The sequence below is a fragment of the Penaeus monodon genome, unplaced genomic scaffold (genome assembly GCF_015228065.2).
Source record: "Penaeus monodon isolate SGIC_2016 unplaced genomic scaffold, NSTDA_Pmon_1 PmonScaffold_2702, whole genome shotgun sequence".
NCBI lineage: Eukaryota > Metazoa > Arthropoda > Malacostraca > Decapoda > Penaeidae > Penaeus > Penaeus monodon.
The window spans coordinates 1-24,364 of NW_023657353.1; the positions used below are offsets into that span (position 1 = coordinate 1).

A 24,364-nucleotide genomic window follows, 5' to 3' on the forward strand; every position below is an offset into this window, starting at 1 on the left:
TAAAATTTGCCATTTTTGCCCGCCACGCTGAACACGTCCATTTTCACGAAACCCCTCAAAAGCATCCAGCATAGTACATGTAAAAATGTACGCGCATACACTAACACGCACCACACAAACACTTTCGTAATATTCTGTATTTGCATTACAAAAAAATTTCGTGCATATATATATTTTATAGATAAATTGCATAATATAAACATCATGAATGTTTACTCAATATACCCGAAAAGAACAATTTTTTCTTTATTTTTTCCTATATATTATTATATATAATATAATAATATATATATATATATATATATACAACATTATTACAATATTAATATATATATTAATATAATATATATATATATAAGAGAGAGGAGTATTGCGATTTTGATATTAGTCTAACGTAATAAAAGCAAGTTTTAAAAAAATGCTATCCCTGTGGCTTTTAAATAATTTAAATATTAACTTTTCGAATATTTTCGTACATGTGTATCCCTGTATTTAAGTTTTATGAAGGTTAGATGAAATTGTGAGTGCTTTGGGGGGTTTTTTCATATATATAGAAATTTAAAAAATTGCCATAAAATGTCACAGGATGATAAAGTAGAAAAACCGAAGTACGTGGGAAAAAGCTTCTTTTATTTAAATTTGGGGAATGATAAGGATATTTTATAATGAGCTTTGTTCCAAAGACATTTAGAAATAAAACCCATAATGAGTTCACTAGTAGAACTTCGAAAAGAAAGCCCAATTTTGATATTTTTTGGTGTTACAGAGCGCGTGGTTCTCAGTAAGTTGAGCGTGGGCCCGGGGTGATTTGTTTTAGCTATTCCCGGCCAGGAGATCCGGTACGAAGGGGGTTTCCCAGGGCGAGGCTCACCTTTGCCTCCGGGGCCTGCCCCCTGCGTTAAAACCCAAAGGGTAACTCAGTGCGCAATTTTTTTTTAGTGGGGGACTGCGTTCGCGAAACCCCTTATTGCACGTTTATGCGAAAGTAATTCCTCGTAGACCACCTGTACAACTTACTGAGGTGAAGATTCTTAAATGGTGTAGCATCTCTTCAATATTTTTAGTTTGATATATCCCAGTGATTCATTTAAATACCCATAAGAAGGAAACTTGCCTGACTATACGTATTTATAACTGGAAAAATTATTATGCAACATGTAATAAATGTATTGATGTGTATTCTGAAATTATCTATCGAATATTCGAAACCTTTGGAGTTGTACAAATCAGAAAATATCTATCATATCATATATTTGATGATAAAATATAAATTCCACACCACAATATATATATATATAATTGTGAGAGTTATCTCAGAATCCCGATAAGAAATGTAAATTATATAGTATGTAGAACACTACGTGTTATTGTCTATACACACACACCACGCACACGCATGCGCATAACGCAATGGCACGCACACACACATACACGCCGTTCGCGCAACACACACACGCACACTTTTTTTTTTTTTTTTATCAATGGAAAAAGCAATTACTTTTTAGCCGAGGATGAAAGGGTGACAATCTATGGTATAGGACACAAAAAATAATGGAATAATATGCAGACATATCCTTACAACAAGAATATTTTAGAGTAATTATATATTTATGTTATACGGTGAGTTTGACCACGAGTGGGCTATAGCAAAAAAATTGAGTAAGGACTCATTGAGTTGTTCCCTCCACGGAAATTCTTTAGTAAAAGGCGCGAAAGATTATGCGTTTTGAAGGAAACCAGAGTAGGAATGTATGGTAAGCGAATTGACCAAACAAAGGAGATTGAGGAGTGTAGATGAGAGAGAGAGGGCAAGAAAAGATATCATGAAATTAACCATTATTATAATGTCCGATATGCGAAGCTTAGACCCCGCCCCGTTGTGGAAAACGATTGTTATCTAAGTATTTAATCGGATTAGCACGCCATAAAAGTAAATGTAGTTATGGATATTTACGTTAAACAAATATATAAGCAAGTAGTCACTGAACACACAGAACTCTTAACAAATGAAATTGAACACATTGCTTCATGAGGAGGAATATTATTTCCTCTTAAGAATCATCAACCCATGGAAATAACGGTTTTAAAGCTACATGAACGTTTTTATTCCGCAGTATTAGATTCTCTTGTAGGCCCTAGAAAATGTGCAGCCTGTACATCATTCGGAGATGCAGTGGAATAGACAACGATGAAGTTTAGTTTTAGTCACTCGTGCCCACGTGATTTGAATGTATGCTTTTGTTTTAAACTATTGTTATAGTATATAGCGATTAAGGTTCCCACCTCTATATTTTAGTTGTAACCCATTTAGATCAAATAGGTGTTAGATTATGTAACATATTTTAAATGGGCACAAGAGAGGTTACAGTCACATATACATTATACATATATCGCGCATACAAAAAGGTGAGAAGCCGTTGTATTAGAAGAAAGAGCTCAGTAAAATGTAGTTTGTGAGTGAATGTAGGAATGTGGAAAGTATGATCCATACATATGATAAGGATCACTTCTTATAGTGCCGATCGGCCCGGGTTTTATCGTCGCCGAGATTCTCGCGAGATATGTTTTCAACCACGATGAGGACTGTAGGTAATCCTTTCGACGCGGGGAGGAAGCAGCCTCAAGTGTTGTGCTGAGAGGATTTGATGACACCGTTCTGAATCGGTTTACCGAGGTGTTGAGAGGCAGAAGGATCACACAGGGCCGGAGTGGTTGAACGTCGTCCACATGAAGAGGCTAAGAACTGTTGACGAACTCCTGACAAGGGGAAAACATTACATCATATTAATAAAGGTGTAAGTTTTGCTTTGTGGATTTCCACAATCCAAAGAGTACCTGTAAGATTGAGATCTGGGCTTATCAGATTAACGTAAATATTTCATGATTCAAATGTCTAGGACAAATATCCATGAATGTCATTTTTTTTTTTTTGCCGGTACGTATTACACACACCAAGCAGTCCCGGCAATAGCAGCAGTTTGCTTGGTGTACTATTGATGCCATTATACAGTCAATGTACATTTCCGCTACCAAATGTTATGTTGTATTAATATGAAGTTATTAATACCTCTCTTTAGTTCTGTAACCCCTTATACTTCATGTAAATGTGTGACTTGGTAGCCAGCCAGGACGCGAAAGTCTGGATGAAATACAGGAATCGTGCTTAACAACGACACACCGAATCTCGTTTATGTCACCATGCGTCCTTGAAGTAGCCCCATGAATAAGGTGTAAAACAGATAGACTACGATACATTAAAAGAAATTTCGTCTTAAAAACGGAATACTAACTAGCTGTAATCCAGGACAAAGGGAGTATAAATCGTAAAATTGTCAAAATGGTCAATGTTAAACAATGCATGTAACAATTCATATCATCTCAAGCTTGGCACTGATGTGTTTAAGAGGATCGATGGATCTAGTGGTTTGTTCTCTTGAAGTAATATCGCCAAATAGTATGTTTGAGTTACCGTAATGGAGGGTATTTTCAACTTCTATATAAAAATCAGACCGCATTATTCACTTATGCACTTGAAATTGATGTAGGAGGCTTAGATGTATCTCATGGAGTGGGAAGGTTCTGTCACACATCCGAGTTTAAGGTGATACTAAACGTTATTTGTTATGCGAGTATCAACGGTTTTTATAAATTAAGTTAATATCCTCCCAGAGACAGATACTGTAGAGCTATACCACTTGCGGTAGGTGCAATACCTCCGATCCACCCGATGAAATCTCAGTCTCAGAAATCCGTTTAATAATCGCACTCACGGTTGTTTTCTTTCGTGTTTTTAAAAGAGTGGGGGGGGTCAAGTTGGTGTATAAGACGCCAACAGAATAATGTTTACATTAGGCATATAGATGAATTGCATACTTCACCGTATACCGACAAACGAGGAAGCACCAGAGTCCACACTTTTGTGGAAGCCTTATTATTAATACCACAGCCTCGTTAGAGAGTAGCCTACTATCAAACATTGAGAATGCATTAACACACATTGAACAATTTAGTTCATATCTTCATCTAAGGAGAATGAACAAATGAAAGAAAATTTTCGTTGTGAAAGTGTTGTAGATAAGTGGATTCTAGTGTGTTCTGTGGGCAGAGTGGGTTCAAGCCCTATTATTCGCACATTTCTGTACAAAATGTACAAATATGACGTTCTATCTTCACTTGATATACACTGTAGAGGAGTCAATGGTGTGTACATGAGTAGAAAAAATATTATTATTCATTACAGACACCCTAAGTAGGTGATATGATAGTAATATTATTGCATACACTTATCCTGTGCAATGAGTTGTACCATAAAATTAATTATTTTTATAATATTGATATTATAAGTAGATTAACTTCCCGGACATATGTGTACTAAGTCGACCCAGTTATTGACATTTGTTAATATTTTTTTGACACAGAAAATAACAGACATCATAATGTAATATTAATGTAATTCCCAAAAAAGAGTGTGATGTAAATACACTTTGGGAAGTGGAATAATGGATCAGTTGGAGGTACTGTATTATCTTATGTTAATAATTGACTAATATATTGGAATGATATTTCCCTGGAGTGAGTGGACGGGGGGATCGCGGCTAAGTTGGAGCAAGCCCTGAGCATTTCCCCATTTTCAAAAATCGGTAAGAGTAAATTATCTTAAAAATAATTAGACTATTTACCTTATCTGAATGGTATATACCCGACGTGTACATTTAAAATCGTCTGAATATTACATTTATGCGGACATGTTATATCCATATGTATTTATGGATGGATAGTGGGTGTAATTGTATGTGTACACACACATCTGTATGATTCGAACACTTGCCCTCCACCACAAAAAAAAAAAAAAAAAAAAAAAAAAAAAAAAAAAAAAAAAAAAAAAAAAAAAAAAAAAAAATCGCGAACATGCTAAAAGTCGTATAGAATGACAGAATTAATTGCGCGAAAAGCTTCTTATTAACCGTATGATATGTAATGGATAGTTTCACATTTAATGTCTTGCAGGTGAACGTTTTTGCTTTTTAACATAGTTTTGAAATATAATTGTAAGTGTGTTTCACTAAGAGTTTCTTGAGAAAAGTAAAGGCATATTTGGTATTTGTATAAAGTGTTGTAGATTGTGTGAGGTTCTGAGTGTGAGCGATGGTGGGTCGGCGGGTGGGCTGTTTTAGCATACTTACCTGGCACAGGAGATACCGTGATCACGAAGGCGGTTCTCCCAGGGCGAGGCTCACCATTGCACTCCGGTGGCGCTGACCCCTGCGATTAACCCAAATGTGGTTAACTCGAGTGCGCAATTTTTGTTAGTGGGGGACTGCGTTCGCGCTATCCCCCTATTTTACACATCGTTATACAAATATCCGGTATCCCCATTTTACATATCGTCATACAAAAGTATTACAAAAGAACTACCTCTCGTAAGTGTTGCCGAGAGAAAGATTCTTAAATGGCGTAGCATCTCTTAAATGCTTATGGTTTGATATATCCCAGTAGATATATATGATAAATCAACCCAATAGAAGAAAACTGTCTTGTGGCTCTTATTTATTCTCGTAAATTATTCTGTAACATACTGGACATATAGATCTTGTAATCCTATATTAGATATCCAGATGGCCAGTTGCAGAAAAAAATACAATATCGAAGACATGGACAACTATTTTTTATTATTATTATTATTTTATTTAATATAACTATCACTAATATATAAGAAAACGTTTGAAAAAAAAAGTTTTTATGTAAATGTTATTGATCAGTAGCTGCTTAATTTTGTATATTAATTTGAGGCGTAACTCATTGTTCAAGAATATATTTATGTATTTTACCCTTAGAACTATAATGTTAACACTTCCTAAAATTTCAAGGTGTGGGTTTTAGATGAGATTGGATGGATATGAATTCTTAGGGTGTAGCTGAAATTGAATGGGTATTCGAACAATTTTATTACAGAACTGAATCCACTTGAACTATATACAATATATCAAATGTATAGTCTTAGCATATAATTTTAATGAACCCACCGAAGTGGGCTATAGAAAAAGAGTAAGACTCATTGAGTTGTTCCCCCCCACGGAAATCTTTAGTAAAAGGCGAAAGATTTATGCGTTTTGAAGGGAAACCAGAGTTAAGTATACTTTCTTCTTTCTTTGTTGGATTTTTGGCTATCAGCCAACGGCATGCGGCCAAGGTTGTTAAGCCAATGGATCCTATTTATTCTATCAATCTATATAAGGTCATAAAGTTTTGTCTCCCTTAGAAAAGTTATTACTTTACTTATTTTTTCATTTGACAATAAATTTGATGTGAAATCTATGTTTTTTATTCTTAAGTAATTTTTTAGTTGTATATTGTGGTTGTAATTTGGGCATATTGTGAGGATATGGTTTATGTTAAGGGTGGTTGTGCACTGCGGGCATTGTGGAGGAAATGTTTTTTCAATATAGGGAGTGAGGTGGGTAAGTCTTGTACTGTTGACCCTAAGGCGGGCCAACACCACCACCTCCCTTCTCTCCTTCCTGTGGGTTGTGTCCCACAGTTCTATTTTTTTGTTTTATTTTGTGTGTGAGTTGGAGGCTTTGCCACAGATGTATTTTTGCATTTATAAGAAACATAAAACACCTGAGATCTGTACGAACTATGGTAGTGTCCAGATCGCCAGTTGACCCGTCTAGTTTCTCAGCCTGTTCATTGCCATGGATGCCAGAGTGGCCTGGTACCCATATTAGCTTGATTGATTTGTTGGCACCATGTAACTTACGAATGATATTACCCAGTAGTTCATTTTTAGTGGTTTCTAAGGATTTAATAGCTTTAAGTGAACTTAATGAATATGAAAAAACAACTATTCTATCGTGGGTCGTCGATAGTGCAAAATCAATGGCAAAAAGTTCAGCAAGAAAGATCGATGTATGATTCGGCAGTCTGAACTTTAGTTCACTTTCAGTCGACCATACACCCGCACCCACACTCTTATGTCTCGAAGCCGTCGGTATATATATGAAAAAAAAGGGAGATGTTTAATAAGGATCTCTCTGAACCTCTCGCGTACCTCCACTTCCGGCGCCATGACCTTGGCTGATGGAAGCCAGGCTTCCATGATAGAAAAAATGTGGGTTTCCCATGGCGCTATATTTGACTGAACCAGGGTATCGATGGTAGAGAGATCTATACCGACTTTCTCGACGAGGTCGTGGAGTCTGGTGGCAAAGGGCCTAATGCCACTATTGCCATTAGGATGGGTTGGGTCTCGAGCCACCTTTGCGGCATAGCTCAGGGCTAAGTGGCCGCGTCAGATTCGGAGGGGAGGTACTCCTGACTCCACCTGAAGACGCTCGATCCGAGTGCACTTCAGGGCTCCAAGACACACACGCAAACAGGTATTCTGCACAGCATCCAAACCTTTCAAACTTGTTCTTGATGCCGAACCATACACGATTGACCCATAATCTACTTTATACCTAATTAGGGCTTTGTATACCATTAGCAAAGACTGTCTATCAGCTCCCCATTTATTAGCAGAAATGCACTTTAATAAATTCAGTGCTCTTTGACATTTATTTTTTAACTGACCAATGTGGTCTTTCCAATTGAGACTACTATCAAAAAGTAGCCCAAGAATTCTCAAATAATATAGTATGTACTTCTATTAAGCGGTAAGTCGAAGAATACAGTGAAGACACACCACTGACAACTAAATATGAAAGACATATTTAGCATATATAATAAAATGCTAACAGCATCTGGTGTTCCCAGGCGGTCACCCATCCAAGTACTGACCAGACCCAACGTTGCTTAACTTCGCTGATCGGACGAGAAGCGGTGCTTTCAACGTGGTATGATCGTTGGCAAAGGACAGAGAAACGTTAGCCACTTTTGTCTCACTACTCGTCATTTTTATACATTCTAATATAACGTATATTTTAGTTTTGCATCAAACTTCATGACCATGACATTCCAGTCATAACATGAAGATCTTTTCCATAATGTAAACATCAATCACAATCGACCACTATCGGGAATATTGGCAATTCTAACTCTATTGTCACCCCTTTTACTCATTATCGAGCTGTGCAACTTTGTAAAGAATATAAGGTGTACAAGTAATGATAAGAAATTGAGTAATATTACATTTCATATAGTTTTCAAAGTGTACTCATTATACTGCATCTCTTGCACACATAAATGATATAGTTAACCATAATAAATACCGATTATTATTGAATCTTAAACCTTGAGTGCTTTCATAAAACATTTTTTCCGCTATTGTTGTTGTTATTATCATTTTTTGTATTTGTTTCATTATGATTATTATTCGCATTTTCCTTATTATTCTCATCATCATTATTATTAACTTATGATAATTACTGTCATTAACACAGTCATGCTTTTCGTCGGTTCTCTCCCACGCGTATAGCAGTAACATGACAGAGATTTATTTACGGAAATGAGAATCGGCATAAATAAATATCGCATGTTCTAGTTTGCATAAATGAATAGTGACCCTTAATTAGATTTACTTGCATGAGTGATCATGTGTTACTGCATGGCAGATAAAAAAAAATTTCCAACAAAAGAGAGAAAATATCAGTGTAGATAAACTTCATTTTATGTCACGCATATATTGGGATGCTTTTGACACATACGCCAACGATCATACCACGTTGAAAGCACCACTTCTCGTACGATCAGCGAAGTTAAGCGACGTTGTGTCTGGTGAGTACTTGGATGGATGGCCGCCTGGGAACACCAGATGCTGTTGGCATTTTATTATGTATACTAAATATGCTAAGCATTTATATACAAACTATTGCAGCTCCTCTTATATCTGTAAGAAATTGAATGGAAATTATGCTTCAGTCAATAAGAAATAAAATAAAAGTCATCGCTGTCGGAAAGAGGAAAAAGAATAGGCAGAAAACGGATAGGATAAATCGTACGAGTAAGGAAATGAAACCCAATACTGCATTCTAAATACTAATAGATTTCGCGGCAGTTATGGAAATAAATAAACCGAAAATTCATGATTTTTTTTCATTAAATGATAAATATATAGTGAAACTTAATCATGATTTTTTTTCATTAGACTATTATCTTTACTACAACCATTTTATACTTATTGTTATTTTGTAGATACCATTACGGATATGATTATTACTAACACAATTAATATCCTTATTATTACAGCTTCAATCATTTTTCTTTCTAAATCTGCCGCCAAAATCTGTTCAGTATCAGAAACTTAATAAAATGCTTAGAATGCAGAGTTGCACTTGCTTTATTTACATCTATGAGTTCTCCTGTTCGTTTTCTTTGTATTCTTCTCTCCGAGAGTGATGACTTTTACTCTAATTCCTATGGACTGAAGTATAATATCAATTGATTTGTTCACATAAATGTAAGAAGAGATGCTACAAATAATCATGAAATACTTAACATATTGTTACGCCGACCGCCTCGTCTCTCTGCCACCAACACAAGGCAGGCTAGGCAGACGGCGTGTTATCCACAGGGTCGTGAACACTGAACAGCAAGAGGCACCGAGCACCACAGCGTCCCAGAACACCAGGAGGGGAAACGCCAAGTGGCGAGGCAGGGCACGAAATAAACACAAAGTTACAGTCTTTCCTTTATTTACACAAGTTATTTACCTGTACACTTTTGTATAGGCACAATACAGGGGGGAACCAGCATGCCACACTGCACGATACAGCTTATAACAGGGCAACACAAAGTTTATATCAGGTCACAAAGGCACACTCGAGGTCTTCACAGGAGCAGCACCCAACCGCGTCTCCCTCTTGGCTTGTTCCTCCGCTCACAGCCAGCTGCGTCATGTTTGCCCAGGTCCCTTTATGTTAACACATGCCCAGGTCATCCTTATCATGTTAACACATGATTCGCACAGAGACAAAGACCCACTGGCGTAGCAATATTCAGTGTATATAATAAAATGCCAACAGCATTTAGTGTTCCCAGGCGGTCACCCATCCAAGTACTGACCAGACCCAACGTTGCTTAACTTCGCTGATCGGACGAGAAGCGGTGCTTTCAACGTGGTATGATCGTTGGCATATGTTTATTTAACATTAACCAGTTTTATTAATATAATATTTATTATATTAATAAATATTAATATAATGTATCTTGTTTTTGCATCACACTTCATTACAATGATATTTCAGTCATCAATGCATTAATCATCACTTGGCAATTTGAACTCCCAACTTTTAAGCACCTGTCGTAAGCTTCTTCCTGATTTTTGATTTATGCAACTCTAAAGAATGCAGGGTATACAAGTAAAGTATAAGATAATGAATAAATAAATCTATGTACACTTGCACATCGTTACTGTAAGTAGGAAAAGTTAAATAATATAGATGATAATAAACAGAAATTCTGATTATTATTGAATCTTGAGTGCTTTCGTATAACTTCTTCCTGTTACTATGTCTGTACTTTTGTTGGTATTATCAGCATTTATAATTGTATTTGTATAATTGTTCCTAGTAATTTTATCATTATCACTATCATTAATTAGTCCTTTAAACATGTGATAATTGTTGCTTTCAAAAGCATTATTGTTATGGTAATGACAATAATGATGCTACTATAATCCTAAAAGTCATAATGATCACTTTTATGATACTGGTTCTAATATTGATGATAATTTGAATGAAAATTGAATAGAAGTGATGTTGATAATACTGGTTATGATTGTAACCCTACTACTAATCATCATCATCAAGGGGCTAACGCCGACGGGGGCACATGGCCGCATCCACCCTTCGCTTCCAGCCACGAGGATCCCTCGAGGCGAGTCTCCAGGCAAGCCCACGGCCCATCTCTAATTCCTCGTGACAGGTCTCGTCGAGCTTCCCAAGCCATGATCTGGGTCGTCCCACAGGTCTCCTCCACCCAGGGTTGTCTCGCAGAGAGACAACCTGGTGGGCAGGGTTGTCCACAGGGAGACGAGCTAGGTGGCCATATAGCCTGAGTTGGCGATCCCGGATTATGCTAGTAACAGGTCCCATACCAGTCTCACGGTGTAACCGGCGGTTGGACACGCAGTCCTGTCAACTGTACCCCATGATCCGGCGAAGGGACTGTTACAACAAAAGGCATCAAGGCGAGACTCCAAGACACTGGATAGCGTCCAGGTTTCCTTCCATAGAGCAAAACTGGCAGTATCAAGGCCTTGAAGACACGCAGCTTGGTCCTTCTGCATAGGTACCGACATCTAACGCTCTCTACTGACTTCCTGGTCTGATAACCCAGAGATATGGACTACGCTACCAAGGTATGTAAAACTTTCTGTAACTTGAACGTCCTCGCCGCAAGCACGGACCGACTGAACGGGTTCCCCTATCAGGCCCCCAAAGTCCTGAATCTTGGTCTTGGTCCAGGAGACCTCTAGGCCTAGGGGCTTTGTCTCATTGCTAAATGCATCAAGAGCCACCACAAGTGACTCCAGGGTCTCGGATAGGATGGCAACATCGTCGGCAAAGTCAAGGTCTGAGACCTTATTGCCTATTGTTGCTCCACACTGACTTTGGCTAGTAGCTCTGCCCATTATCCAGTCCATACAGGTGTTGAAAAGTGTTGGTGCAAGGACGCAGCCTTGCCTCACCCTTGAATTAACAGGGAAGAAGTTCGACATACCCCCACCACACTTTACAGTACCAGTATAGAGGCTTGCTATCAGGCCAATAATCTGTGTCGGAATTCCCCTGAGCCTCAGGATCTCCCATAACGATTCCCGATGCACCGAGTCAAACGCCTTCTTGAGGTCGATGTAGGCTGCAAGCAACCCACGACCAAACTCACGACGGCGTTCCACAATTACTCGAAGCGCTAGTATACAGTCTATTGTGGACTTGCCAGGAGTAATCCAGACTGCTCCGGTCCTCTGATGCCTCATAGGTGGTTGCGGATCCATTTCAGAAGAATGTGGGCGAGAACCTTGCCTGGTATGCTGAGCAGTGTAATGCCACGGTAGTTGCTACAGTCCCAACGATCCCCTTTCCCTTTCCAGAGAGGGATGACCATGCCCTTTCAGCAGGTCAGGGGGAATGGTACCAGACTGCCAGATGGCAGTCAGGACTGTATGCAGGCCCCGAGCCATAGGTTCACCCCCAGCCTTTAGCTGTTCAGCAGGGATATCGCATATGCCTGCAGCTTTCCCACTCTTCAGCTTGAAAATCGCCATCCTAACCTCTGTTAGGGTAAGAGGTTCCTCGCTGATGGGTGGGTCCGGCACAGGCACTGAGACATCACTTGCATCCAAGCTAACTGTTGGAGGGTCTACCTGGTACAACTGTTCAAAATACTCAGCCCAACATTCACGAACCCCAACATGATCTGAGATGATCCGTCCATCCGCTGATCGGACTGCAGTCATCTGTGAGGAGGGGCTTAGAGTTCAGCTTTCTCAGGGCTTGGTAGGCAGGGCGAAGGTCATTTACCAAGAAATGGCCTTCGACCTCCTCAGCAAGATTCCTGATGAACTGTTCCTTGTCCCTTCTCAGCAGTGTCCGAGCCCTACGCACCATGGAACGACGCAAGACTTGATTCTCATTCAGCCGAGCCTTGCGACACGCTTCAGTGGCCTCTAATGTCTCCAGGGAGATGGAATTCTGCCGTGCCCTCGGGCGTAAGCCAATGGACTCCTGAGCTGCTTTGAGTTTACGCGCTTGAAGAGTTCCCACAGAGCAACTGGGTCTGTCAGGTTGTTGAGTTCTGTGAATCGGTCAGAGACTGCCATGGTGAACCCACGGGCACACTCCCCCTCCCTTAGTCTGTCCAGGTGGAACACCTTTGGGTGGCCACTGGAGGGACGGGGAGTTTTGAAGTGGACCCGCAGGGTAGCCACAACCAGCCTATGGTCGGTGCCCCAGAACTCGGCACTCCGGTAAACCCTGTAGTTCTGGAGGATCCTCCATCGCGTGCTAACAAGAATGTGTCGATCTCCTTGGCACACTGTACCCGGATCGCTGTACCAAGTCCAGCGATGCAGGTTGGAGCGCTGGTACCAGGAGCCAGAGATCCTCATTTTCTGGGACCTAGCAAAGTCCCGGAAAAGGAGGCTTTTTCTCGCTGCTGGGATCAGCTCCTGAGCCATGGGGCCGACAGACATCTCGTACCAGCTCGATCACAGCCAGATACCGCACTGAAGTCGCCCAGAACAATGCGAATATCTCGCCGGGGGCAATTGTCTGCCACAGATGCGAGTTTGGCATAGAACGCCCTTTCAATCAATTTTACATACATCGGTAGGAGCGTATACAGCAATAAGAGACATGAAGCCAAAAGCATGCTTCAGTCTCAATGCCATAATACGCTCATCAACCGGTGTCACCTCAGCCGAGGGCTGAAGTCGGCTGGAGATGGCTATGGCTACACCCTAGAGGTGGTGACCATCGCTGCGGCCCAACCAGTAGTAGGTGTAACCACCCACACTGATCGTGCCGCTACCAGGTTATCTCACCTCTGAGAGGGCAGCCACCTCAACTCCCAGTCGCCTCAATTCCCGTGATAGCAGATGTAACCGCTCATCCTGCCGCAAGGACCGGATGTTCCAAGCGCCTACCCGGAAAGCACGCCTGAGGTTAAGCCTCGGGTGGTCACTCTGTGTGCACGCCATCTCTGCCGCCCCCGCCGACACAGCCCCTAATAAAGGGGGTCGGCAGGCTGTGGGACCGCTAATAACTAATGAGACAGTAAATCAATAATTAGATGAAACAAATGATAATGGTCATGGTAAGATAAAACATAATAGTCATTGTGACCATATATATATTAATGATGATACAGATAATTGGGATATCTATGATGATGATGATAATTATAGCTAAACCAAATGCCGATAGGGGTGAAGAGTAAATTATTAGGCTACAAGGTCACATGTTTTCGAGCCTTTTCACTTATCTTAATATGTAGTTTCCTGTTGTGCAAGTTTTTCTTGGGGGGGAAAATTTTCATATTGTTTCTAAATCGATTTTCTATAAATGACCCGTCCTACCATGAGTTAAACTAATGATAACCAAGATGGCCTCAGTAAACCGCCGTTTGGGATGACATATACCATACTGGTGCAAGAAAAGGAAGAAGTAAACGAGCGTTCATGAATATAGTAAAATGAATATAGCACCTGTGTTTCAGGTGGTCACCCATCCGAGTACTTAACAACATCGCTGGTGGGATCTTAACCTTTAATACCATTTGCTTTTGCTATTTCACTTGGTTAAAATACTGCCGCAAATTTTGATAATTTTATGTTCATTATTCTTTTTCAGATATTATTATTATTATTATTATTATTGTTATTATTATTATTATTAATAGTAGTAGTAGTAGTATTAATAACTTCCATCTGTTTTCTGTCTATCCTTCTCGCTCTTAGCAACGGTACATTCACCTTTACTGTTTTACTGCTGATTGAAGCGTATTTTTTTATGGAAATATGTAAGGAGCTGCTGTAAACTCTTGAGAAATGCATAAAACATACAGCATATATAATAATATACCAATAATTTTTAGTCTTTTTTTATCACCGATTCATTTATAAAAAAAGCGCTATAAAGCTCCTAATCAATGTTGCCGATCCTGAGCTTTCTAACCGAGATCTAGGATTTTTCACTGATCCTTTTATATATATATATATATAATATATATATTATATATATTATATATTATATATATATATATATACGTCCTATATATTGGACGTATATAAGTGGCACAACGGCGTCACAGAACACCACGAGGGGGAAACGCCACGTGGCGAGGCAGGGCACGAAATAAACACAAAATGACAGTCTTTCCTTTATTTACACAAGTTATTTACCCGTACACTTTTCTATAGGCACAATACAGGAGGAAACCAGCATGTCACACTGCACGATACAGCTTATAACAGGGCAACACAAAGTATATCAGGTCACAAGGGCACACACGAGGTCTTCACAGGAGCAGCACCCAACTGCGTCTCTTGCCTTGTTCCTCCTTGGCTTGTTCCTCCACTCCTCTACTCACAGCCAGTTGCGTCATGTTTGCCCAGGTCCCTTCATGTTAACACATACCCAGGTCATCCTTTCCATGTTAACACATGTTTCGCACAGAGACAAAGACCCACTGGCATAGCAATATATATATATATATATATATATATATATATATATATATATATATATATATATATATATATATATATATATATATATATACCCACATATATAAATAATTACATATACACATACTGAAATGCTTATATACATATTTATACACATATATAGACATATATAAATTCTTTTACACACATACACACAGACACACACATAATATATATATATATATATATATATATATATATATACATATATACATATATATATATATATATATATATATATATATATATATGTGTGTGTGTGTGTGTGTGTGTGTGTGTGTGTGTGTGTGTGTGTGTGTGTGTGTATATATGTGCTATGTGTGTGTGTGTGTATATATGTGATGTGTGTGTGTGTGTGTGTGTGCACACACACACACACACATATATACACATCTTATTCATATATATATATATATGTATATATATATATATATATATATATATATATGTACTTATACATACATATATATATATGTGTGTGTGTGTGTGTGTGTGTGTGTGTGTGTGTGTGTGTGTGTGTGTGTGTGTGTGTGTGTGTGTGTGTATGTGTGTGTGTGTATGTGTGTGTGTGTGTGTGCGTGCTTATACATATATAGATATTGCTACGCCAGTGGGTCTTTGTCTCTGTGCGAAACATGTGTTAACATGAAAAGGATGACCTGGGCATGTGTTAACATGAAGGGACCTGGGCAAACATGACGCAGCTGGCTGTGAGCGGAGGAGCGGAGGAACAAGCCAAGAGACGCGGTTGGGTGTGCTCCTGTGAAGACCTGTGTGTGCCTTGTGACCTGATAAACTTTGTGTTGCCCTGTTATAAGCTGTATCGTGCAGTGTGACATGCTGGTTTCCCCCTGTATTGTGCCTATAGAAAAAGTGTACGGGTAAATACCTTGTGTAAATAAAGGAAAGACTGTCATTATGTGATTATTTCGTGCCCTGCCTCGCCACTTGTCGTTTCCCCTCGTGGTGTTCTGGGAAGCTGTGGTGCTCGGTGCCTCTTGGAGCTGCTCAGTGTTCACGACCCTGTGGATAGCACGCCGTCTGCCTAGCCTGCCTTGTGTTGGTGGTGGCTGAGAGACGAGGCGGTCGGCGTAACAAATGGTGTTAGGAGTGGGATTTGTGATATTTGATCAGTGAGATGCGCCGATTTATCATGTTGTCCAAAGATGGCGGCAGCCATGAGGGAGAGGAGGCTATGACTAAGGCAGGCACGAGTGAGGTGAAGCGAGCCTGACGTCACCTATCGAATTCGCAGAGGGCGAAAACGACCGTCGGTTGTCCACGTGGACTGGCTGTGGCGTTACCATGGAAGCCATGGTGAAAAAGAAGATGACGTTAGCCCCAGTAACGGTGATGAGGACGTGGCAGACGCTGACCGAGATGAGGACGAGCATTTGGACGGTGAGGGCGATGGTGCTCCTGACCACATCCCAAATATGAACTGGAAACCCATCATGATCAGCCCAGGTGATCATTCCATATCATAAAATGGAATAGATACAGATATATACATGTGTACCTATATATGTATTTACATATAAATATAATATATATATATATATATATATATATATATATATATATATATATATATATATATATATATATGTAAATACATATATAGGTACACATGTATATATCTGTATCTATTCCATTTTATGATATGGAATGATCACTGGGCTGATCAATGATGGGTTTCCAGTTCATATTTGGGATGTGGTCAGGAGCACCATCGCCCTCACCGTCCAAATGCTCGTCCTCATCTTGGTCAGCGTCTGCCACGTCCTCATCACCGTTACTGGGGCTAACGTCATCTTCTTTTTCACCATGGCTTCCATGGTAACGCCACAGCCAGTCCACGTGGACAACCGACGGTCGTTTTCGCCCTCTGCGAATTCGATAGGTGACGTCAGGCTCGGCTTCACCTCACTCGTGCCTGCCTTAGTCATAGCCTCCTCTCCCTCATGGCTGCCGCCATCTTTGGACAACATGATAAATCGGCGCATCTCACTGATCAAATATCACAAATCCCACTCCTAACACCATTTGTTACGCCGACCGCCTCGTCTCTCAGCCACCACCAACACAAGGCAGGCTAGGCAGACGGCGTGCTATCCCCAGGTCGTGAAAAACTGAGCAGCTCCAAGAGGCACCCAGCACCACAGCTTCCAGAACACCACGAGGGGAAACGACAAGTTGGGGAGGGGAGGGCACGAAATAATCACATAATGACAGTCTTTCCTTTATTTACACAAGGTATTTACCGTACACTTTTCTATAGGCACAAACAGGGGGAAACCAGCATGTCACACTGCACGATACAGCTTATAACAGGGCAACACAAAGTTTATCAGGTCACAAAGGCACACACGAGGTCTTCACAGGAGCAGACCCAACCGCGTCTCTTGGTTTTTCCTCCGCTCCTCCGTCACACCCAGCTGCGTATGTTTGCCCAGGCCCTTTTCATGTTAAACATGCCCAGGTCTTTTTTTCATGTTAACAATGTTTCGCACAGAGACAAAGACCCACTGCGTAGCAATATCTATATTTTTAAAAGCACGCACACCCACACAACACATACACACACACACAACACACACAACACACACCCCACCACACCACACACACCACACCACACACACACACACACACACACACATAATATATATGAGTAAAGTACAGATATATATATAAAATATATATATTATATAATATATATATATATATGAATAGAGTGTATATATGGGTGTGTGTGTGTGTGCCACACACACACCCCAACACACTACATATTACACACACACACCATAGCACATTATACACAACCACAAAAAACCACCCACACACCACACACACACCACACACACACACATATATATATATATATAATATATATATATTTTATATATGTAATTTAATATATATATATATAAAAATATTATATATATATGTGGTGTCGTGTTTTATGTGTGTAAAGAATTTATATGTCTATTTGTGTATAAATATGTATAAAAGCTTTTTCAGAGTGTAAGAAATTTATTTTATATGTGGGTTATATAATATATTATAATAAAATATAATTTTATTATAATATTATATATTTACATATAAATCATTTATGTTATATTCTATGTATAATGTATTATATATGCATATATGTACAGCAGTTTTTATATGTCTGTAATAATATATTTTTATATATAATAATAAAATATATATATATATATATATAAAATATATATATATATATATATATATATTGCTACCCAGGGGGTTTTTGTCTCTGTGGAAACATGTGTTACATGGAAAGGATGACCTGGGTATGTGTAACATAAAGGGGGCCCGGGGCAAACATGCCCAAACTGGCTGTGAGTAGAGAGTGGAGGAAAAGCCAAAGGGGGAACAAGGCAAGAGACGCATTTGGGGTGTCCTGTGAAGACCTGTGTGGCCCTTGTGACCGTATACTTTTTGTTGCCTGTTATAAACTGATGTGCAGGTGACATGTGGTTTCCTCCTGTATTGGCCTATAGAAAAGTGACGGGTTTAAAAAACTTGTGTAAATAAAGGAAAGACGGCATTTGTGTTTATTTTTGTGCCCCGCCTCGCCACGTGGCGTTTTCCCCTCGTGGTGTTTTGGGCGCCGTTGTGCCACTTATATAGTCAATATATAGGACGTATAAAATATATATATATAATATATATATATTAAAATTTTATATATTATTATATATATATAAAAGGGTCAGGAAAAAAACCCGATCTCGGTTAGAAAGCTCAGGATCGGCAACATTGATTTGGAGGTTTTTTAGCGCTTTTTTTATAAATGAATCGGTGATAAAAAAAGACTAAAAATTTATTGGTATTTTATTATATATGCTGTATGTTTTATGCTTTTCTCAAGGTTTTAAAAGCAGCTCCTTACATATTTCCATAAAAAAATACGCTTCAATCACAGTAAAACAGTAAAGGTGAATGTACCGTTGCTAAAGCGAGAAGGATAGACAAAAAACAGATGGAAGTTATTAATACTCTACTACTACTTTTAATAAAAATAATAATAACAATAAAAATAATAATAATAATAATATCTGAAAAAGAATAATGAACATAAAATTATCAAAATTTGCGGCAGTATTTTAACCAAGTGAAATAGCAAAAGCAAATGGTATTAAAGGTTAAGATCCCACCAGCGATGTTGTTAAGTACTGGGATGGGTGACACCTGAAACACGGGTTGCTATATTCTTTTACTATATTTCATGAACCTCGTTTACTTCCTTCTTTTCTTGCACCAGTATGGTATATGTCACCCCAAAACGGCGGTTTACTGAGGCCATCTTGGTTATCATTAGTTAACTCATGGTAGGGAGGGGTTTCATTTATAGAAAATCGTTTAGAAAAATATGAAAATATTCCAAAGAAAAACTTGCACAACAGGAAACTACATATTAAGATAAGTGAAAAGGCTCGAAACATGTGACCTTGTAGCCTAATAATTTACTCTTCACCCCTATCGGCATTTGGTTTAGCTATAATTATCATCATCATCATAGATATCCCAATTATCTGTATCATCATTAATATATATATGGTCACAATGACTATTATGTTTTATCTTACCATGACCATTATCATTTGTTTCATCTAATTATTGATTTACTGTCTCATTAGTTTATTAGCGGTCCCCAGCCTCCCGACCCCCTTTATTAGGGGCTGTGGCGGCGGGGGCGGCAGAGATGGCGTGCACACAGAGTGACCACCCGAGGCTTAACCTCAGGCGTGCTTTCCGGGTAGGCGTGGAACATCCGGTCCTTGCGGCAGGATGAGCGGTTACATCTGCTATCACGGGAATTGAGGCGACTGGGAGTTGAGGTGGCTGCCCTCTCAGAGGTGAGATAACCTGGTAGCGGCACGATCAGTGTGGGTGGTTACCCTACTACTGGTTGGGCCGCAGCGATGGTCACCCCCCTCCAGGGTGTAGCCATAGCCATCTCCAGCCGACTTCAGCCCTCGGTACTTAAAGGTGACACCGGTTGATGAGCGTATTATGGCATTAAAGACTGAAGCATGCTTTGGCTTCATGTCTCTTATTGCTGTATACGCTCCTACCGATGTATATAAAATTGATGTGAAAGAGGCTTCTATGCCAAACTCGCATCTGTGGCAGACAATTCCCCCGGTGAGATATTCGCATTGTTCTGGGCGACTTCAGTCCGGTATCCGGCTGTGACCGACTGGCTACGAGATGTCTGTCGGCCCCCATGGCTCAGGAGCTGATCCCAGCAGCGAGAAAAGCCTCCTTTTCCGGGACTTTGCTAGGTCCCCCCAGAAAATGAGGATTCTGGCTCCTGGTACCAGCGCTCCAACCGGCATCGCTGGACCTTGGTACAGCGAACGGGTTACAGTGGCCAAGGAGATCGACCACATTCTTGTTGGGCACGCGATGGAGGATCCTCCAGACTACAGGGTTTACCGGAGTGCCGAGTTCTGGGCCCCGGGGACATAGGCTGGTTGTGGCTACCCTGCGGGTTCCCTTCAAAACTCCCCGTCCCCTCCGTGGCAACCAAAGGTTTTAAAAACCTGGCAGACTAAGGGAGGGGGTGTCCCCGTGGGTTCACCATGGCAGTTCTCTGACCGATTCACAGAACTCAAAAACCCTGACAGACCCAGTTGCTCTGTGGAACTCTCAAGCGCTTTAATCAAGCAGCTCAGGAGTCCATTGGCTTACCCCGAGGGCACGGCAAAAATTAAAATCTCCCTGGAGGCTTAGAGGCCACTGAAGCGTGTCGCAAGCTCGGCTGAATGAGAATCAAGTCTTGCGTCGTTCCATGGGCGTAGGGCTGGGGACACTGCTGAGAAGGGACAAGGAACGTTCTCAGGATCTTGCTGAGGGGTTCGAAGGCCATTCTTGTAAATGACCTTCGCCCTGCCTCCCAACCTGAAAAGCTGAACTCTAAGCCCTTCCTCACAGATGACTGCAGTCCGATCAGCGGAATGGACGGATCATCTCGATCATGTTGGGGTTCGTGAATGTTGGGCTGAGTATTTTGAACATTTGTACCGGGTAAAACCCCCCAACAGTTAGCTTGGATGCAAGTGATGTCTCAGTGCCTGTGCCGGACCCACCCATCCAGCGAGGAACCTCTTACCCTAACAGAGGTTAGGATGGCGATTTTCAAGCTGAAGAGTGGGGAAAGGCTGCAGGCATATGCGATATCCCTGCTGAACAGCTAAAGGCTGGGGGTGAACCTATGGCTCGGGGCCTGCATACAGTCCTGACTCCATCTGGCAGTCTGGTCCCATTCCCCCTGACCTGCTGAAAGGGCATGGTCACCCCTCTCTGGAAAGGGAAAGGGGTCGTTGGGACTGTAGCAACTACCGCGGCATTACACTGCTCGCATACCGGGCAAGGTTCTCGCCCACATTCTTCTGAAATGGATCCCAACCACCTACTGAGGCATCAGAGACCGGACCCAGTCTGGATTTACTCCTGGCAAGTCCCAATAGACTGTATACTAGCGCTTCGAGAAATTTGGGAACGCCGTCGTGAGTTTGGTCGTGGGTTGCTTGCAGCCAACAACGACCTCAAGAAGGCGTTTGACTCGGTGCATCGGGAATCGTTATGGGAGATCCTGAGGCTCAGGGGAATTCCGCCCACAGATTATTGGCCTGATAGCAAGCCTCTAATACTGGTACTGTAAAGTGTGGTGGGGGTATGTCGACTTCTTCCCTGTTAATTCAAGGGTGAGGAAAGGGCTGCGTCCTTGCACCAACATTTTTCCCACACTGTATGGACTGGATAATGGTCAGAGCTACTAGCCAAAGTCAGTGTGGAGCAACAATAGGCAATAAGGTCTCAGACCTTGACTTTCCCGACGATTTTTGCCATCCTATCCGAGACCCTGGAGTCACTTGTGGTGGCTCTTGATGCATTTGGGCAATGAGACAAAGCCCCTAGGCCTAGAGGTCTCCTGGACCAAGACCAAGATTCAGGACTTTGGGGCCTGATAGGGAACCCGTTCAGTCGGTCCGTGCTTGCGGCGAGGACTTTTCAAGTTACAGAAAGTTTTACATACCTTGGTAGCGTAGTCCATATCTCTGGGTTTCAACCAGGAAGTCAGTAGAGAGCGTTAGATGTCGGAAACCTATGAAAGAAGGACCAAGCTGCTTTGTCTTAAGGCCTTGATACTGCCAGTTTTGCTCAAATGGAAGGAAACCTGGACGCTATCCAGTGTCTTGGAGTCCCGCCTTGATCCCTTTTTTGTTGTAACAGTCCCTTCGCCGGATCATGGGGTACAGTGACAGGACTGCGTGTCCAACCGCCGGTTACACCGTGAGACTGGTATGGGACCTGTTACCCAGCATAATCCGGGATCGCCAACTCAGGCTATATGGCCACCTAGCTCGTCTCCCTGTGGACAACCCTGCCCACCAGGTTGTCTCTCTGCGAGACAACCCCTGGGTGGAGGAGACCTGTGGGACGACCCAGATCATGGCTTGGGAACTCGACGAGACCTGTCACGAGGAATTAGAGATGGGCCGTGGGGTTGCTGGAGACTCGCCTCGAGGGATCCTCGTGGCTGGAAGCGAAGGGGGGATGCGGCCATGTGCCCCCGTCGGCGTTAGCCCCTTGATGATGATGATTAGTAGTAGGGTTACAATCATAACCCTTATTATCAACATCACTTCTATTCAATTTTCATTCAAATTATCATCAATATTAGAACCAGTATCATAAAAGTGATCATCATTATGACTTTTAGGATTATAGTACATCATTATTGTCCATTACCATAACAATAATTCTTTTGAAAGCAACAATTATCACATGTTTTTAAAGGACTAATTAATGATAGTGATAATGATAAAATTACTAGGAACAATTATCAAATACAATTATAAATGCTGATAATCCAACAAAAGTACAGACATAGTAACAGGAAGAAGTTATACGAAAGCACTCAAGATTTAATAATAATCAGAATTTCCCGTTTTATTATCATCTATATTATTTAACTTTTCCTACTTACAGTAACGATGTCAAGTGTACATAGATTTTTTTTATTCATTATCTTATACTTTACTTGTATACCCTGCATTTTTTAGAGTTGCATAAATCAAAATCAGGAAGAAGCTTACGACAGGTGCTTAAAAGTTGGAGTTCAAATTGCCAAGTGATGATTAATGCATTGATGACTGAAAAATCATTGTAATGAAGTGTGATGCAAAAAACAAGATACCCTTATATTAATATTTATTAATATAATAAATATTAATTTTAAAACTGGTAAAGTTAATAAACATATGCCAACGATCATACCACGTTGAAAGCACCGCTTCTCGTCGATCAGCGAAGTTAAGCAACGTTGGGTCTGGTCGTACTTGGATGGGTGACCGCCTGGGAACACTAAATGCTGTTGGCATTTTATTATATACACTGAATATTGCTACGCCAGTGGGTCTTTTGTCTCTGTGCGAATCATGTGTTAACATGATAAGGATGACCTGGGCAGGTGTTAACATAAAGGGACCGGGCAAACATGACGCAGCTGGCTGTGACGGAGGAACCCAAACCAAGAGGGAGACGCGGTTGGGTGCTGCTCCTGTGAAGACCTCGAGTGTGCCTTTGTGACCTGATATAAACTTTGTGTTGCCCTGTTATAAGCTGTATCGGGCAGTGTGGCATGCTGGTTCCCCCCCGTATTGTGCCTATACAAAATGTACAGGTAAATAACTTTTTGTAAATAAAGGAAAGACTGTAACTTTGTGTTTATTTCGTGCCCTGCCTCGCCACTTGGCGTTTCCCCCCCTGGTGTTCTGGACGCTGTGGTGCTCGGTGCCTCTTGCTGTTCATGTTCACGACCCTCTGGATAGCACGCCGTCTGCCTAGCCTGCCTTGTGTTGGTGGGAGAGAGACGAGGCGGTCGGCGTAACAATATGTTAAGTATTTCATGATTATTTGTAGCATCTCTTCTTACATTTATGTGAACAAATCAATTGATATTACTGCAGTCCATAGGAATTAGAGTAAAAGTCATCACCCTCGGAGAGAAGAATACAAAGAAAACGAAAAGGAGAACTCATAGATGTAAATAAAGCAAGTGCAATTCTGGCTTCTAAGCATTTTATTAAGTTTTCTGACACTGAACAGATTTTTTGGGGGCAGATTTATAAAGAAAAATGATTGAAGCTGTAATAA

The 24,364-nt window shown here is 40.8% G+C and overlaps 5 non-coding genes and 2 pseudogenes across 5 annotated transcripts; 3 read left to right on the forward strand and 4 right to left on the reverse strand.

Moving 5' to 3' along the window:
- Positions 1 to 1,624: 1,624 nt before the first annotated feature.
- On the reverse strand, positions 1,625 to 1,745 carry LOC119570440. Its single transcript, XR_005228417.1, has one exon. It is a non-coding gene; the product is annotated as a U5 spliceosomal RNA (small nuclear RNA).
- A 3,430-nt stretch (positions 1,746 to 5,175) lies between these two features.
- On the forward strand, positions 5,176 to 5,338 carry LOC119570437. Its single transcript, XR_005228414.1, has one exon. It is a non-coding gene; the product is annotated as a U1 spliceosomal RNA (small nuclear RNA).
- A 677-nt stretch (positions 5,339 to 6,015) lies between these two features.
- On the reverse strand, positions 6,016 to 6,130 carry LOC119570438. The gene has a single exon (XR_005228415.1). It is a non-coding gene; the product is annotated as a U5 spliceosomal RNA (small nuclear RNA).
- Positions 6,131 to 7,730: 1,600 nt separating this feature from the next.
- LOC119570436 lies at positions 7,731 to 7,849 on the reverse strand. Its single transcript, XR_005228413.1, has one exon. It is a non-coding gene; the product is annotated as a 5S ribosomal RNA (ribosomal RNA).
- Positions 7,850 to 8,645: 796 nt separating this feature from the next.
- Positions 8,646 to 8,764, forward strand: LOC119570443 (annotated as a pseudogene).
- Positions 8,765 to 9,953: 1,189 nt separating this feature from the next.
- LOC119570441 lies at positions 9,954 to 10,072 on the reverse strand. Its single transcript, XR_005228418.1, has one exon. It is a non-coding gene; the product is annotated as a 5S ribosomal RNA (ribosomal RNA).
- A 13,399-nt stretch (positions 10,073 to 23,471) lies between these two features.
- Positions 23,472 to 23,588, forward strand: LOC119570442 (annotated as a pseudogene).
- The last annotated feature ends 776 nt before the right edge of the window (positions 23,589 to 24,364 follow it).